At 36.7% G+C, this 14,007-nt stretch overlaps 1 protein-coding gene across 3 annotated transcripts in view; it reads left to right on the top strand.

Annotated features, from left to right (window-relative positions):
* The window catches only part of GRM1 (glutamate metabotropic receptor 1), a 388,457-nt gene that overhangs the window by 263,151 nt on the left and 111,299 nt on the right, over positions 1–14,007 (top strand). The gene's annotated exons all lie outside the window — the stretch shown is intronic.

Raw genomic sequence — 14,007 nt, forward strand, 5'->3', positions numbered from 1 at the left:
ACTGTCTCTAAGCAGAGCCCTCCTCTCAACCCTGAGACTGCTTTAGAAGCAGAGGCCACTAAAAAAGAAATGGTAATGGAAATTTTAGTGATGAGGTGGAACCTGTTGGATAGCTCAGTTTTAATTCCAGTGAAGGCAAAAGCTAAAGCCTCAAATTCAAACCTTGCAGAATTTAAGCTACAAATGGGTCCTTTTTGACCTAGTCCAAGTGGGATCCTACAGGCAATAGCTTGCTATAACACAATGTGATTTTTGAGCCATACTGAGTTCCCTTAGGGCATGATTTTACAATTTTTCTGAAGGCAACTTAGAATATTTTTGTTATTTGAACATGGAGGTATTTTGGACTCACAGCTACATAGAAAACAGGGTATGCTAACTGAGGTGCAGGTAAGGGTTGTGACTTGCTTTGAGCTCCAGTGGTCCCACAGGTTTCTGCAGCTTTGCTCTCAGGATCACTCATCAGTCTAGGTAACCAAAATGAGACCTCCTTCTCATTGTCCAACAAGGACTTTAAAAAAACTAAAAACAATTAGAAAATTTACAGTATCTTAGAGAATAGCAAATATATGGTATACAGGATATAGTACATCCTATTCTGATCAGTGTAAAGAATTTGAGCCTACATTTCTGTGACAAGTGAGCAATGTACAGCCACAGCTACCTATTCCTACCTTGCACTAGCTGCCTAAAGTCCTCTTCCCTCTGAACTCTACATGGATCATGCCTTCACACAGCTCAGATCTCCACTTAAGCGTTATCTTTTCACAGGTGCTTCCCTGACCACCCAATGTAAAATATACCCCTCTTCATTTATATCACATGACTCTTTAAAAACTCTCTACTTAACCTACATCACCATGTGATAACTTTTTGTCGTTATTTGTCACTTTAATATCTCTTTTCCTCCTCACTCTACATATGAATTTATATGCCTGGTAATATTTATTGGATGCCAGACATTGTGAATTTTGCCTTGTTGGATACTGGAAATTTTATATTTCTTAAAAATATTTTTGAGCTACTTATGGGAGGAGCTGATGTTACTTAGAAATAATTTGGTCTTTTTGCAACTTGATTTTAAGCTTTGTCAGCCAAGACCAGAGCAGCATTTAGTGCAGGGCCAGTTTTTCCCAAGTACTGAGGCAAGATCCTTCTTAGTACTTTAGCCATCTTCCTGTGAAACCTGACTTTTCTGTTCTGGCTATTGGGAGCAGTTATTATTCCCAACTCTATGTGATCTCCAGGCACTATGCCCTCCAATTTTCTAGCTGGTTGTTTCCTCAGCCTTCAGTAATTTCATCACATGCCTGGGCTATCTATATTCAACTGAATACTTTTGGGAGAATTACTGTAGACTGTTCTGTCTTTGCAGCTCTTCCATCTCCACTGCTTTGCCCTGTGGACTCTGGCCACCTTGACTTTTCCTGACTCCCAACTCTGTCCACTCGACTCAGTGAATCCACTGGACTGTCCCTGAGTCTATTCCTTCCTATTCCCCTCTTCCCTGCTTGCTTCTGAGCCATGATTTGGAAACCTCCAAGTAGTGCGCTCAAAATATTGTAAAGTTGATCTCACTTTGCAGAGATCCCTATCTTTCATTGCCTGATGTAAAATGCGTTAAGAACCATTCTTTTCTATTTTTTGTCCATTGTCTTATTTGTTTCAGATAGAAGAATAAATTTGGTTCTTGTCTAGGCTAGAAGTAGAAGTCCAACTTGTGAATTTAAATGAGAGCAGGGATATTTCCGGTCTTATTCATTAATGTATTTTCAAGTTCTAACAGTGCTTGGCACTAAGTAGGATATCCATAAATATTTATTAAATGAAAGAATGTGAAAGGTTTGAATCAGCTAATGTTGGAGGATCTAGATTTGTTCTTCAATGAATTAAAAGGTACTCTAAATGAATTACACGAATGTAAAATAAAAATATATGATACCTTTGTATTCATTTTCCTGTATTATTAGAATGATGTACTAAGTCCCAGATATAATTCAACTCATCAGTAAGAACAATTCAATGCTTAGGGACCTAAAGCATGCATAAGTGCATATGTCTAATTCTAATGCAGAAGCTATAATTATTGTTCCCAAATTCAAATAACTGCAGGCATAAACTATAAATCTTCTTTTTAAAATTAATAGTATTTGTTAGGCTAAAACCATTTTGGTCAGTTTCTGGGTGTTTTATATTTTTTGATGCTCCTTAGCATGTAATTATCTGGTCTTGAAAAAAAAAAGTAATCCAAATGTATAAATGATATAACCATAGCTTTCATAAACTGTTTATTTAAAAAATAATATATTTTAATTTCTATTATATCTATTTTAGAACGAAACAATAATCATTTAAATCACCTTTAGCTCATGTAACAGGTAAGTCAGAGTTTACAACTAATCCTGAATTTCAGAAAACATGTCACAGAATGCTCTAGTTAGTGGTATGCTGTAAATATTTAACAACTTGCTGTCTTAAAAAATGAAACAAAGTAGAACAATAAAGCCTTGATTTCTAGTGTTTGCTCATTTTTATGGACTGAATTGTGTCTTCTAAAAAAATATGTTAAATTCCTAATCCCCAATATCTCAAAATGTGGCTTTATTTGGAAATAGAATTGTTCCAAGTGTAATAAGTTAAGATGAAGTTATAGTGGAGTAGGGCAGACCTTTAATCCAACATGACTGCTGTCCTTATAAGTGTAGAAGAGACACAGAGGCACAGACACACAGGAGAACACCATGTGACCACAGAGCCAGAGATTGGGGCAATGCAGCTGCAAGCTGAGGAGTGCCATGGATGGATGGTCACCATCAGAAGCTCAGAAGAGTCAAGGAAGATTCCACACAGAGTCTCAGAGGGAGCATTGTCCTACTAGGCACCTCGATTTCAGACTTACAGCCTCTAGAACTATGAGAGAATAAATTTCAGTAGTGACTCTTTCTGTTTGTGGTACTTTGTTAGAAAATCTGACATATCCATGAAGTAAATACTCTCACTATGGCCAGTTTCAACTTTCTGACGTGAAGTTAATGCAGAGCCGGGAAAAGCTGCTAACAATGGATTCTTGCCAGCTGGTTTGAGCCACCTCCCGCTTATCACTGCTATAATTTCTCTATGAATTTTTGAATTCAAATTGGTTCATAGATTTTTATCCATTAATTCAATTCATTTAACAAATACATAATAAGCACCTACTACGAGCCAACAACTGTTATAAATGCTGGGGTTACATAAGTAGACAAAAAAGATAAAAACCTCTCTGCCTATGTGAAGCTTCCATTTTACTAGCAGGATAAAGAAAATATGTTTATATGGTATGTCAGGTAGTGATAAGTTTAAATGAGAAAAAAGAAATAGAAGGGACACAATTTTAAATAGAGGAAGATCTCTCTGAAAAGGTGATATTTGAGCAGACATGAGAGAAATGAAAGAGTGGGCCATGAAAATACCCAAGTGAAGAGAATTCCAGAATTTCAGGCAGAGAGAATAGCCAGTGCAAAGATCCTAAGGCCAGGGCATCCTTTTTCATTGAGGAACAGTAGGGAAGTCAGTGTGGCTAGAGCAGGGCAAAGGTTAGAATAGCAGAGATGAGAGGTAATAAGGCTCAGAGTGTGTAGGGTCTTTTGAGGTGCTTTGGGTGAGAAGAAAAGGCATTGGTGGATTTTAAGCAGAGAAATGCCAGGATCTGACTTATGCTTTAATCAGAATCACTCTGGCTCTTTATTGCATTCTTTTTTTAATGGGTCTCTTGCTTCTCTTCAGTTGGTTCTTAACAATTATGTGGGAAACTGCAGCCTCTCACTCGGTCAGCATAGGGACATGAAAAAGAAAGGTTCAGTAGCAATAAAACAACCAGGGACTTAAAAAGGGGAACAAAGATTGGTAATTTAGATCTGTAAAATTTTGCAGTAAGGAATGAAGCCATCACAGGCTTCCCAACAAAATGAAAAGTCTCTACTTGGTGGTCATGGTTTCATTTACCATGAGCATCAAGATGGAGTTTTAAGGTGTCCCTTTTTGAACTGTTTAACTAGCATAGTCTTTACCTTAACAACTTCTAAACAACTTTACCTCAACATCTAGAACAGTACTTCTTGAAGTCTCTATCTTCTTTTTCTTTTTCTTCTCTCTCTCTCTTTTTTTTTTTAAATTCCAATCTAGTTGGGAATTGTACTTTGGTAAAATACAATAAGGAAAAATTACTAGGAAGTCAAATTCAGCATGAAGACAGGCAGAATACAAGCCCAAAGTTGTATTATTAGATTTAACATACATAAAATCTCATTTTGGTAAAAATAAAATGAAAATAAAGGAGAAAAGAATTTCCAAAACAGTACTCATTGTCCATTGAAACTGTGTGCCCAGGTGATTAATAGAGAAAATTACTATGATACTCATAACTTTTAGATGTTCTATAATTGTAAATAAGAAGTTTTAAGTGGGAGTGCCTGGGTAGCTCAGTTGGCTAAATGTCCGACTCTTGATCTCAGCTCAGATCTTGATCTCAGGGTCATGAATTCAAGCCCCATGTTGAGCACCACACTGGGCATAGAGCCTACTGAAGTAAAACAAAAGTTATAAGTCAAGTAGAAGTTTCCTATATTAAATGCCTATATGTACACTTTAAACAAACACCGTGCATGTCAATATTTAAAATTTTAATATGATAAATGAGTTTATTAAATTATCTAATCTGGGGGCACCTGGGTGGCGCAGGCGTTAAGCGTCTGCCTTCGGCTCAGGGCATGATCCCAGCATTCTGGGATCAAGCCCCACATCAGGCTCTTCTGCTGGGAGCCTGCTTCTTCCTCTCCCACTCCCCCTGCCTGTGTTCCCTCTCTCGCTGGCTGTCTCTCTCTGTCAAATAAATAAATAAAATCTTTAAAAAAAATAAAAAAAAAATAAATTATCTAATCTGGTTTGGGTTAACAGTTATACTTGCCTAGTACATGCATATGTACTCCTNCTTGTGTTCCCTCTCTCGCTGGCTGTCTCTCTCTGTCAAATAAATAAATAAAATCTTTAAAAAAAAAATTAAGAAAAATAAATTATCTAATCTGGTTTGGGTTAACAGTTATACTTGCCTAGTACATGCATATGTACTCCTCTTCTTCATTTAATTTTTGTGACATTCCTAGTAGAATAACCAGCCTTACAGAGGTCAGCTGATGGAAATGGAAGAAAGATTTTATAGCAATTTCAGTGAGGTTGGGGTATTCATTTAAAATTTTTTATCCCAAGTGAAGTGAGTGATGCTGTGTTTTCAAAAGTCATCTTTAATCTTTAATCACTAGCTAGTTTCAATAATTTATCCCGTAATTTTTAGTTCAACTTAAATTATCTTTTGGTGAAATAAAGAATTCTGTATCCACTTCCAGTTTCTTATATGAGGGCTTTTTAAATGAATAACAAATTTAATAAAATTTCATCTGCTGTGGACTGAATTGTGTACCCTCAAAATTCATATGTTAAAGCCTTAACCTCCAATGTGACTCTTTTGGGAGATAGGACCTTTAGAAAGATACTTAAGGTTAAATGCGNTTTTAGTTCAACTTAAATTATCTTTTGGTGAAATAAAGAATTCTGTATCCACTTCCAGTTTCTTATATGAGGACTTTTTAAATGAATAACAAATTTAATAAAATTTCATCTGCTGTGGACTGAATTGTGTACCCTCAAAATTCAATGTGACTCTTTTGGGAGATAGGGCCTTTAGAAAGATACTTAAGGTTAAATGCGGTCATGAGGGTAGGACCCTGATCAATAGAATTAGTGTCCTTATAAGAAAAAAAAGAAAACAAACCAGACACCAGACAGCTTGTTCTCTGTCTTTCTCACACTGTGTATATGTATGCACTGAAGAAAGGCCATATGAGGACATAGTGTGCAAGCCAGGAAGAGAACTCTCACTAGAAACTGAATCAATTGGAATCTTAGTTTTTGGACCTCTGTTCTCCAAAACTATGAGCAAATAAATTTCTGTTGTTTAAGCCACCATTCTGTAGTCTTTTGTTATGGTACCCCAAGGAGATGAAAGCAATCCAATTCATGAAGTATTTTCTGACAACACTTTGCAGATGATAATATCGAGATCATTTTCTACTCTTTGACAATTGTTTTTAAATTAAAATTGTGGTACAGCAATCTATAAAAAAACTTCTTCTTCAAAGTTGACTTTTAATTTTGCCCTTTGACCTCAGCTCCTATTTGTAAAAAAGAAAAAAAGAATTCTTTCTTTTTAGGAAATACAGAGATCATTACGTATATCAGATATCAGTCAATAGAGCAAGTTAGGCTTTCCTATTGATATGTTTAAATATTGAGACCAAACTGATTTCTTACCTTGAAGAACCATTGAGTGTGTTCTATAGTTCACTCTTGACATAGCTTCTCCCCTTGATACCAATAATAGTTGTTTATGGTCAGGTTCCATATTTTCACAATGAGCCGTGTGGGGAAAAATCCAATAAAACAGAAGCCCTAATTTGTAGCATTTACTGATTTTCTTGAAGTATGTATCCCCATCATGAATAATTTCAACCTACCAATGTTTAGTCACAGAACACAGCATTTGGGGAATATGCTAACGATCCGTTCTGATGGGCCAGTGAAAGCCACCTTCAGTGCATTTGTTCTTACCTAACTCGAAATTTGTACGGTCACTAATCGTTGTTTACTTCAGCTGATTNTCATCAGAACTCCTTTCCCCTTGTTTCTACGGAATCATTTCCAATATCCACATTCAAATATGACTGTTGCTACATTCAGCAGATTGTATACCTTTTCTCATTAAAAAAAAAAATATATATATATGTATTTACTGATTTTCTTGAAGTATGTATCCCCATCATGAATAATTTCAACCTACCAATGTTTAGTCACAGAACACAGCATTTGGGGAATATGCTAACGATCCGTTCTGATGGGCCAGTGAAAGCCACCTTCAGTGCATTTGTTCTTACCTAACTCGAAATTTGTACGGTCACTAATCGTTGTTTACTTCAGCTGATTTTTTTTTTTTAAATCAAGACTTTCTCAGTGAAGAAAGCATTGCATTGAGTTACATTCTCTCATAAGCTACGTGGGTAGTTACTCCAGAATGTTTCCCTGTTGGCAGTTGCAGCATCAGAACCCACCCGTATACAAAACATAAACTGCCAAACACATTTTTTGACAAAGTAATTCTTCATAATTTTATCATATCTAGAGCTAGTTGTGCTTCTCAGCATTGAAGCTAAAAGAGAATTTAAATAAGAGCAGATCTTTCTTCCTTTAAATCTTCATTTTCAAATTGCACACAGAGTAAAAGAACTGCTACGTAAGAATTTATCTGCATATTTGTCAAGTTACAATGAGAGAACGCTTTGCTAGCTTCATTTATTCAGTGAGTTGGTTTTCCATATCATTAGGCAGTTTCAGAAATCATTGAGCTATGATGCATCAGAAAGTAAAACTTGAGCTACTTTCTTTACCGCAATCAGCAAACATTTCTAAGCAAATATCTTCGATGCAGTCATTCACTAACGTCTTGGCAACTGTTGTGTATTTTAGTCTTAGCAAGCCCAAATGCCACTTCATAAAAAACCATGAAACACTAATGTTTTATGTAGAATATTGAGCATAAACTTCCACTGGCTTTTTAACACTTTTTGTTTCAAAGAATTATTTGGTTTTAAATTTAGTTTTGTAATGTTTTGTGTATAGATGATGAGTACATTTTGATGATTTCATAAATTCATTGGGTAAAACAACTCCATAAATAATACACTATGGTTTTGGCACTTCACCATTAATTAGGGATAAATGCCAAATTCAATATATGCGCCAACATTATTTTCAGGTAAATGTCATCAGAACTCCTTTCCCCTTGTTTCTACGGAATCATTTCCAATATCCACATTCAAATATGACTGTTGCTACATTCAGCAGATTGTATACCTTTTCTCATTAAAAAAAAAAAAAATATATGTATATATATGATAATTCAGTGAAACTTGTGTGGCCATAGAAATAGAGTTAAAATAAATAATGAGAATTTTATTTCCCTAATTTAGAAATTAATCTTATGGGATAGATTATAAAATAGGCTTGATTAAAATTTAAAGTCATTGTAAAAACATGTATAAAAATAAATGCAAATATATTCTTGGAAATTTATATACTTTTGGGTTACAGTTGGCAAAGCAGCCTTGGAATGTCACACACTGTAACACGGTTCTACAGCATATGGCATGCATAGAGCTTGGGCTGCAGGCAGTTCACTATATAAATTGTAAAATGACGTGTTTATACCCTATGCAATGACATGAGTCCACCTCTCACGTTCTTAGATCTTGCAACAATATCTAACTGCTCTAGATTTTCCTATATGCTTAGTCTCTGTCATACTTCCTCTTGACTGGTAACAGTTTATGAATTGGTACCAATCTTTGGACCACATGGTGAGTAGTGCTTTTGTAGAGAAATCTTTCTTATACGTAAATAGAGCGCAGACATTGGTTGGATCATGAGGAGATGGATGATAAAGAACTGTTAACATCTAGTAAGATTTCATCATGTGCTAGATTGTGCTAAGTATTCAAATGGATCATATGATTTAATTCTCACACAATTCTAAGAGGTTGATACCATTTCCACTCTCATTTTATAGGTGGAGAAACAGAGGCTTGAAAAGTTTAAATAACCAATTCCTATTTCACATTGTCTCTCAGGATTAGTTGAATGAGAGACAAAATGGGATGCTATCTTGGTAGTGGAATTTGAAGGAAGAAAAAAGACCTACTTGTCCACAGTAATTCCCCTCATCAGCCTACCCTTCTTTCGCACTGGCTTCAAATTTTCATTGATACATGAAAAATTGGTTTGTAGACGTTTTAGGCAATGGCTTCCACATTTACACGGTTGTGTGCCATATTTAGCATCTTTGCTTTACATTTATGCTAGGAGAGGAGGATACTTGTAAGTCTCCAGGTGGCAGATGATTCAGACTTAGGATGCCAGGGAGGAGTTGGGGGATAGGAATGAGGAAAAGATGGAAAATAAGAATTACTGATCTGATCTTGATCTCCTTTACACAAAGTTTCTACTTGTTGAGAATTCCCTTCATTCCTGCTGTTTTGACCTTTGATACCATCCCGTTCCCTCCTCCACCTTGGTCACTTTCTACTGAAATGCCATAGGACTAGAAGTAAGGTTTCTGTTTGAGTTCTAATTCTAGCAGTGCAAGACAACCAAAGGTGAATTACCCCCCTCATCTTCTCTTCTGTTTTTCAGTTAGCTGAGGGACCGCTAAGTGCCTGTACTATGTAATTAAATAAAAACTGCCTACATTTTGTTTCAGTTGTATATTTGTGGTGGGTTTGCGGCAAATGATTTTAAAATTAAATAATAGACTAATTGTGACCCATACCCCACTTCCTGGTTCATCAACGCCTCCACACCATCAACACCCACCTTCACACTACAATGTAATTTGCCTTTGCGTGTGCATGTGTGTGGGTCTGTGCCCATGTCTATGTGTGTGTTTCCATAGTTTTTGTCTGAGAATTCTAGAACCAAAGAACCTCCACAAATACCTACACTCTGAGTACTTTCTAGAATGACCCTTCTAAAACAAATCTAATCTTGTCATATCCCTGTTTAAAATCTGAATAATTTTTCACCACTCTAAGAATGAAATCCAAAATCCTTAACGAGGATGTTCAGGTTGTTTTAGATCTCACTGGCTTCACCCATCATTCCTTTACCTGGCACACTCTAAGCAAACTGAACATCTTGCTGTTTGAGAGCTTTGTACTCTCTTAAGCTGGTCCTTCTTCCATCTCCCTCTTTACTGTGTAGCTTCAATCCTTTAAGTCTCATCTTAGATGTTACTTCTCCTCAGGCAAAATCTCCCTTGAGAGGACCCTTCCCCTTTTCTGTGCTTCTGTAGCCCACCTTCCTTTCCTATCAGCTGCTACAACTCCCTGTGGCTATTATGTATTCGGTGGCTAGTCCTCCCTACCACTGTGATTGCCTTGAGAGCAGGGGCATTGCCTGTACTTCTTAGCAATGTATCTGCAGCAGTAAGCAAAATGCCTAACTCATACAGGATTCTTAGTGAATAAATGTTGAATGAAGAAAGCCAGTCTGAATTCTTATTGAAAAAGCTGCCACTACCGCCATAAAATTTCCCACAGTTGACATCACTTGATTTAAATTGCATCATATGACATTTCTTCAGGCTTTGTAAGTATGGTTAGCATTGTATTTATAGAATTTTGTGCTTGTTTACGTATGTTTTTGAAAATATTTTTATTGTCCTTTTCTCATTTTCTTGCTTATATGGTAATCTCTGAAATATTTTTAAAGAATGATAGCTTTATTATCAGGTACACACAGTTACTTGTACTCAACACAAATCAAATTGCTTTGCTCCCTGGATTATAATTATTTTAATTGAATATAAATATGTTTTTCTAAAATGTTTTTAAACAACTTTTAAATGAATACTATTGTATTTCTGTTTTTTACTATCAATTTGCTTATTAAATGATTTTAATTTATATAATGCAAAAGTGACACTCATGCAGCTCCTGTCCAATTATAATTGGTAGAATTAGAAACAATATTTTCTTATCGTTTCCATCAGAATTTATTAAGTGGAAGAAATCTTTTTAGTATTCAGGTTGGGATTGTGGAATTTCACAGGGACCAGAACAATGATTTTTTGGGACGAGAACAGCCTTGTGAAAGAACTGTTGTATAAAAATGTGGAGAGGGACCAGAAACAAGGATTCTTGTATTTTGTGAGGAATACTTATAAGACATGTAGCTGTCTGTTAAATGTTCACCCTGTTTATCCACATTCTGCAGCTTTATTTCCAGACCCCAGGTAGGAAAAGGAACTCATCACTGGGGAGCAGCTGGGGCAGCAGACACAGCTGGAGGCTGTGAATGTGCCTTATAGAGCTCAGCACCTAGCACAGCAGGATTCACTGCAGAGGTCTGGGGTGAGCAGGTGCCTGTGGGTCGTCTCTGGTTGCATAGTCCACAGTACCACCACCACTATCAGCAACAATAACAGAAGTAAACACCCAAACCAGGTATCAGGAGAGCTGCTGCCTCCCTGTTTTCAAGCATGCTTCATAGAGAATTCACCAGAACAAATATCCTTACGAAAAAATCCCAACACAACTGAACAGCAAAAATCCTTTAACCTTCTCTCTAAATACCTTTGGCAAGTGGTCTGTAGACAAAAATGATTTAAATATATAAAAACCAAGAGTTGCTTTATGGATGTTTTCAGCAACTTTTTGTTAGCATTCCCTAATACCTTACCTGAGATAGATTTAAGATCTCATATAAAGTCTAGTGATTAACACTTCTAAAGTATTCACCAACCAGTCCTAGCTGAATATTTTTTTTCTGTCATACCCTGGTTCACCTTGATTTCATGACTTCTTGGATTTAACACCAACTCTAATTTCTGAAATGAGGTCATCAATAGTGAGGGGGAAGGGCTTTAACCAATGGCAAAGGGGATCTAAGGCTCTGTCCCACTAAACCGTATGACTTCAAATTTTCTATATTCAGGTTTGCTCCCATGATGTGCTCCTCTGTGTTGGAGGGCAAAAGGGCAGGAGGTCACACTTTCCCTGCTTCCATCATGATACTTGCTTTTATAAACTGGGAATGATTAAAAAAAAAAAAGAAACCATATGCAAATAAACAGTATAGACAGCTCATTTCATACACTTAAAAAAATTGTGGGTTTCCTTCTTCAGACTACACATTCACACAAAGAAAATCTCACATAATATTAAATCTTGGGGAGAAACACACTTCAAGCTTAAATTTTATGTCAAAAAGGAATTTTTTTTCTTCAAATTGTAAGTCATTTGATTTGAAATATATACTCATAAGCTGAATTTCTAGAAAGCCTAACTGGTTTTGTTTTTACCCTTAACCCTACAGTTCAGGTCTTCAAATTGCTATACGTGTAGTTATGATATAATGTGAATAAATCTAAATAATTAAACTAGTTCAAGCCTTTCTAAGTAGACTGAGCATATAGAAAGATAAAAGAGTCTGTCTTCTTTTTTTAAATCAATTTGACCTGCCATCATATCCAATGATGGTGAGTACAGCATGACTTGTTAGAAAGACTCAGGTCATTCCCCACCAGGGGGCAGAGCTCAGTGGCCTTACTATGTAATAGGCTTAAAACAACACTTTGTGGACTTCCTGCAGTCCTTAGGCTAATGGTTACTAAGCTGGAATTTATGTCCACACTACTGTCTCCTGCCATACTTCTATGCTACAGCTATACTGACTCGCCAAATTCTTTGAATGGCCCACGCTCTTTCCTGTATATTAGATAATCTACCAGGAACGTTTTATACCAGTCCCTCCCCATCTCTTCATGTGACTAATGCCCACACATCCTTTACATCTCAACTCAGATATAACTTTCTTAGGATAGTCATCCCTAATTACCTTCTCCCTCCCCACACTTGTATACATACATACACACCTGACTAAGTTAAACCCCCAAGCCCCTCCTCCCCACAGTACTGGTCACTTTTCCTTCTTTACTTTTACAGTGTTTGTAATTCTTGTTTAGTGTCTATTCTTCCCACAAGTCTGTAACAGTAGGGGCAGAAGATAGTGTATCTCATTCTTAATTAAACCTTGAGCATAGCAGAGCATCTAGGTAAATGCAAAAGGAAGGAAGGACAGAAGGAAGGAAAGAAGAAAATGATGGGGGGATATAGGGGGGAAGGAAAGGTCTGTGCAAGATTGTAAAATTTCTATCCCAATGGATTTAGAAGAAGCATATAGACATTCTCTGATCTAGCTGGTTAGACCACACTATACCTCAAGGCCCCTTTAGTTCTGGATCATGGTAAGTCAGTTATACCTTCTACAGCCTTTGGTCTGTTGAAAATACAGCTCCTGTGTGGTTCACTGGAAAGATTCTGGAACAGAACCGCACCAATTAACTCAGCTAAGTGGAGGACACATTTATTCCAATTGATCTCGGTTTAACAAGGAGTGAACTATGGTCAGTCATATATATTTGGCCCAGGTCCCTGCTCTGTGAGAAGCAAGTGATAAAACACTTTCTCTGGCAGAGACTGAATAGTTATGTTCCAGAAACTGCAGGGTATGACTCTGTGGGTATAAATAAATCCACCTCTTGACCAAGACAATCTTTAACCCTCTCCTCAGTTTGACTCAACTTTAGACAAGTTTCTTCCTGACTATGGGCCCCTTGACTTCCCTTTCCTTAGAGAGTTTAATTTTTAAAATGCCGTTATAAATTCTTTCTCTGTCCCTTGGAGGTGTACATTTTCTCCTAGCCTCTTGACAGTTGTTATAGCAGAGAAATTTCTTTCTCAAGGACCTGGAAGCCTTCCTTTTGAAATGTAATCATCAAGATGATAGCAAACCCCTGTCTCCCAGTTTCTGTGGGTAGGTGGGAACTTAGATAAATGACAATTATCAAACACAGATGGCTAATCACATTGACCAAATTCCCCTCAATGTCCTCTAGCACTTGCTCACTAGCTCACCTCAGCACTTAAATCTCCCCAACTTTTGTTTTAGCAGAGTGGAGTTCAGTGTCTCTGTCCTAATGGAATAGTCTTGAATTAAGTCTTCTTTGCCTGTTTAACTCTAACTAGTGCAATTTTCCTTTGGCACTTGCTGGGAAGGGATCACAGCCACTCACATGAGGTTTGACCCAGCTCATATGTATATTTGAATTAAATTGGAGCTACATCACTCATGACCGATGTGAATGTTCTAGAAGGTGACCAAATTTTTTTGAAAAATTGAATTCACTGAATAAAACATCAGTTAACTTCCTTTTAGTGAGCAGGAGGATTATTTTTATTTGGGGGAGTGGGATTGTTTTCTTTTAATGCTGCTATTTTGAGATAACATTGAGGGGGAAGCATCTGATCTCTTCTAGGCAATGCAAGTTTGAACAATGTCCAGAAGCAAAATCTGTGGTTGTCA

The sequence above is a fragment of the Ailuropoda melanoleuca genome, chromosome 10 (assembly GCF_002007445.2).
Source record: "Ailuropoda melanoleuca isolate Jingjing chromosome 10, ASM200744v2, whole genome shotgun sequence".
NCBI lineage: Eukaryota > Metazoa > Chordata > Mammalia > Carnivora > Ursidae > Ailuropoda > Ailuropoda melanoleuca.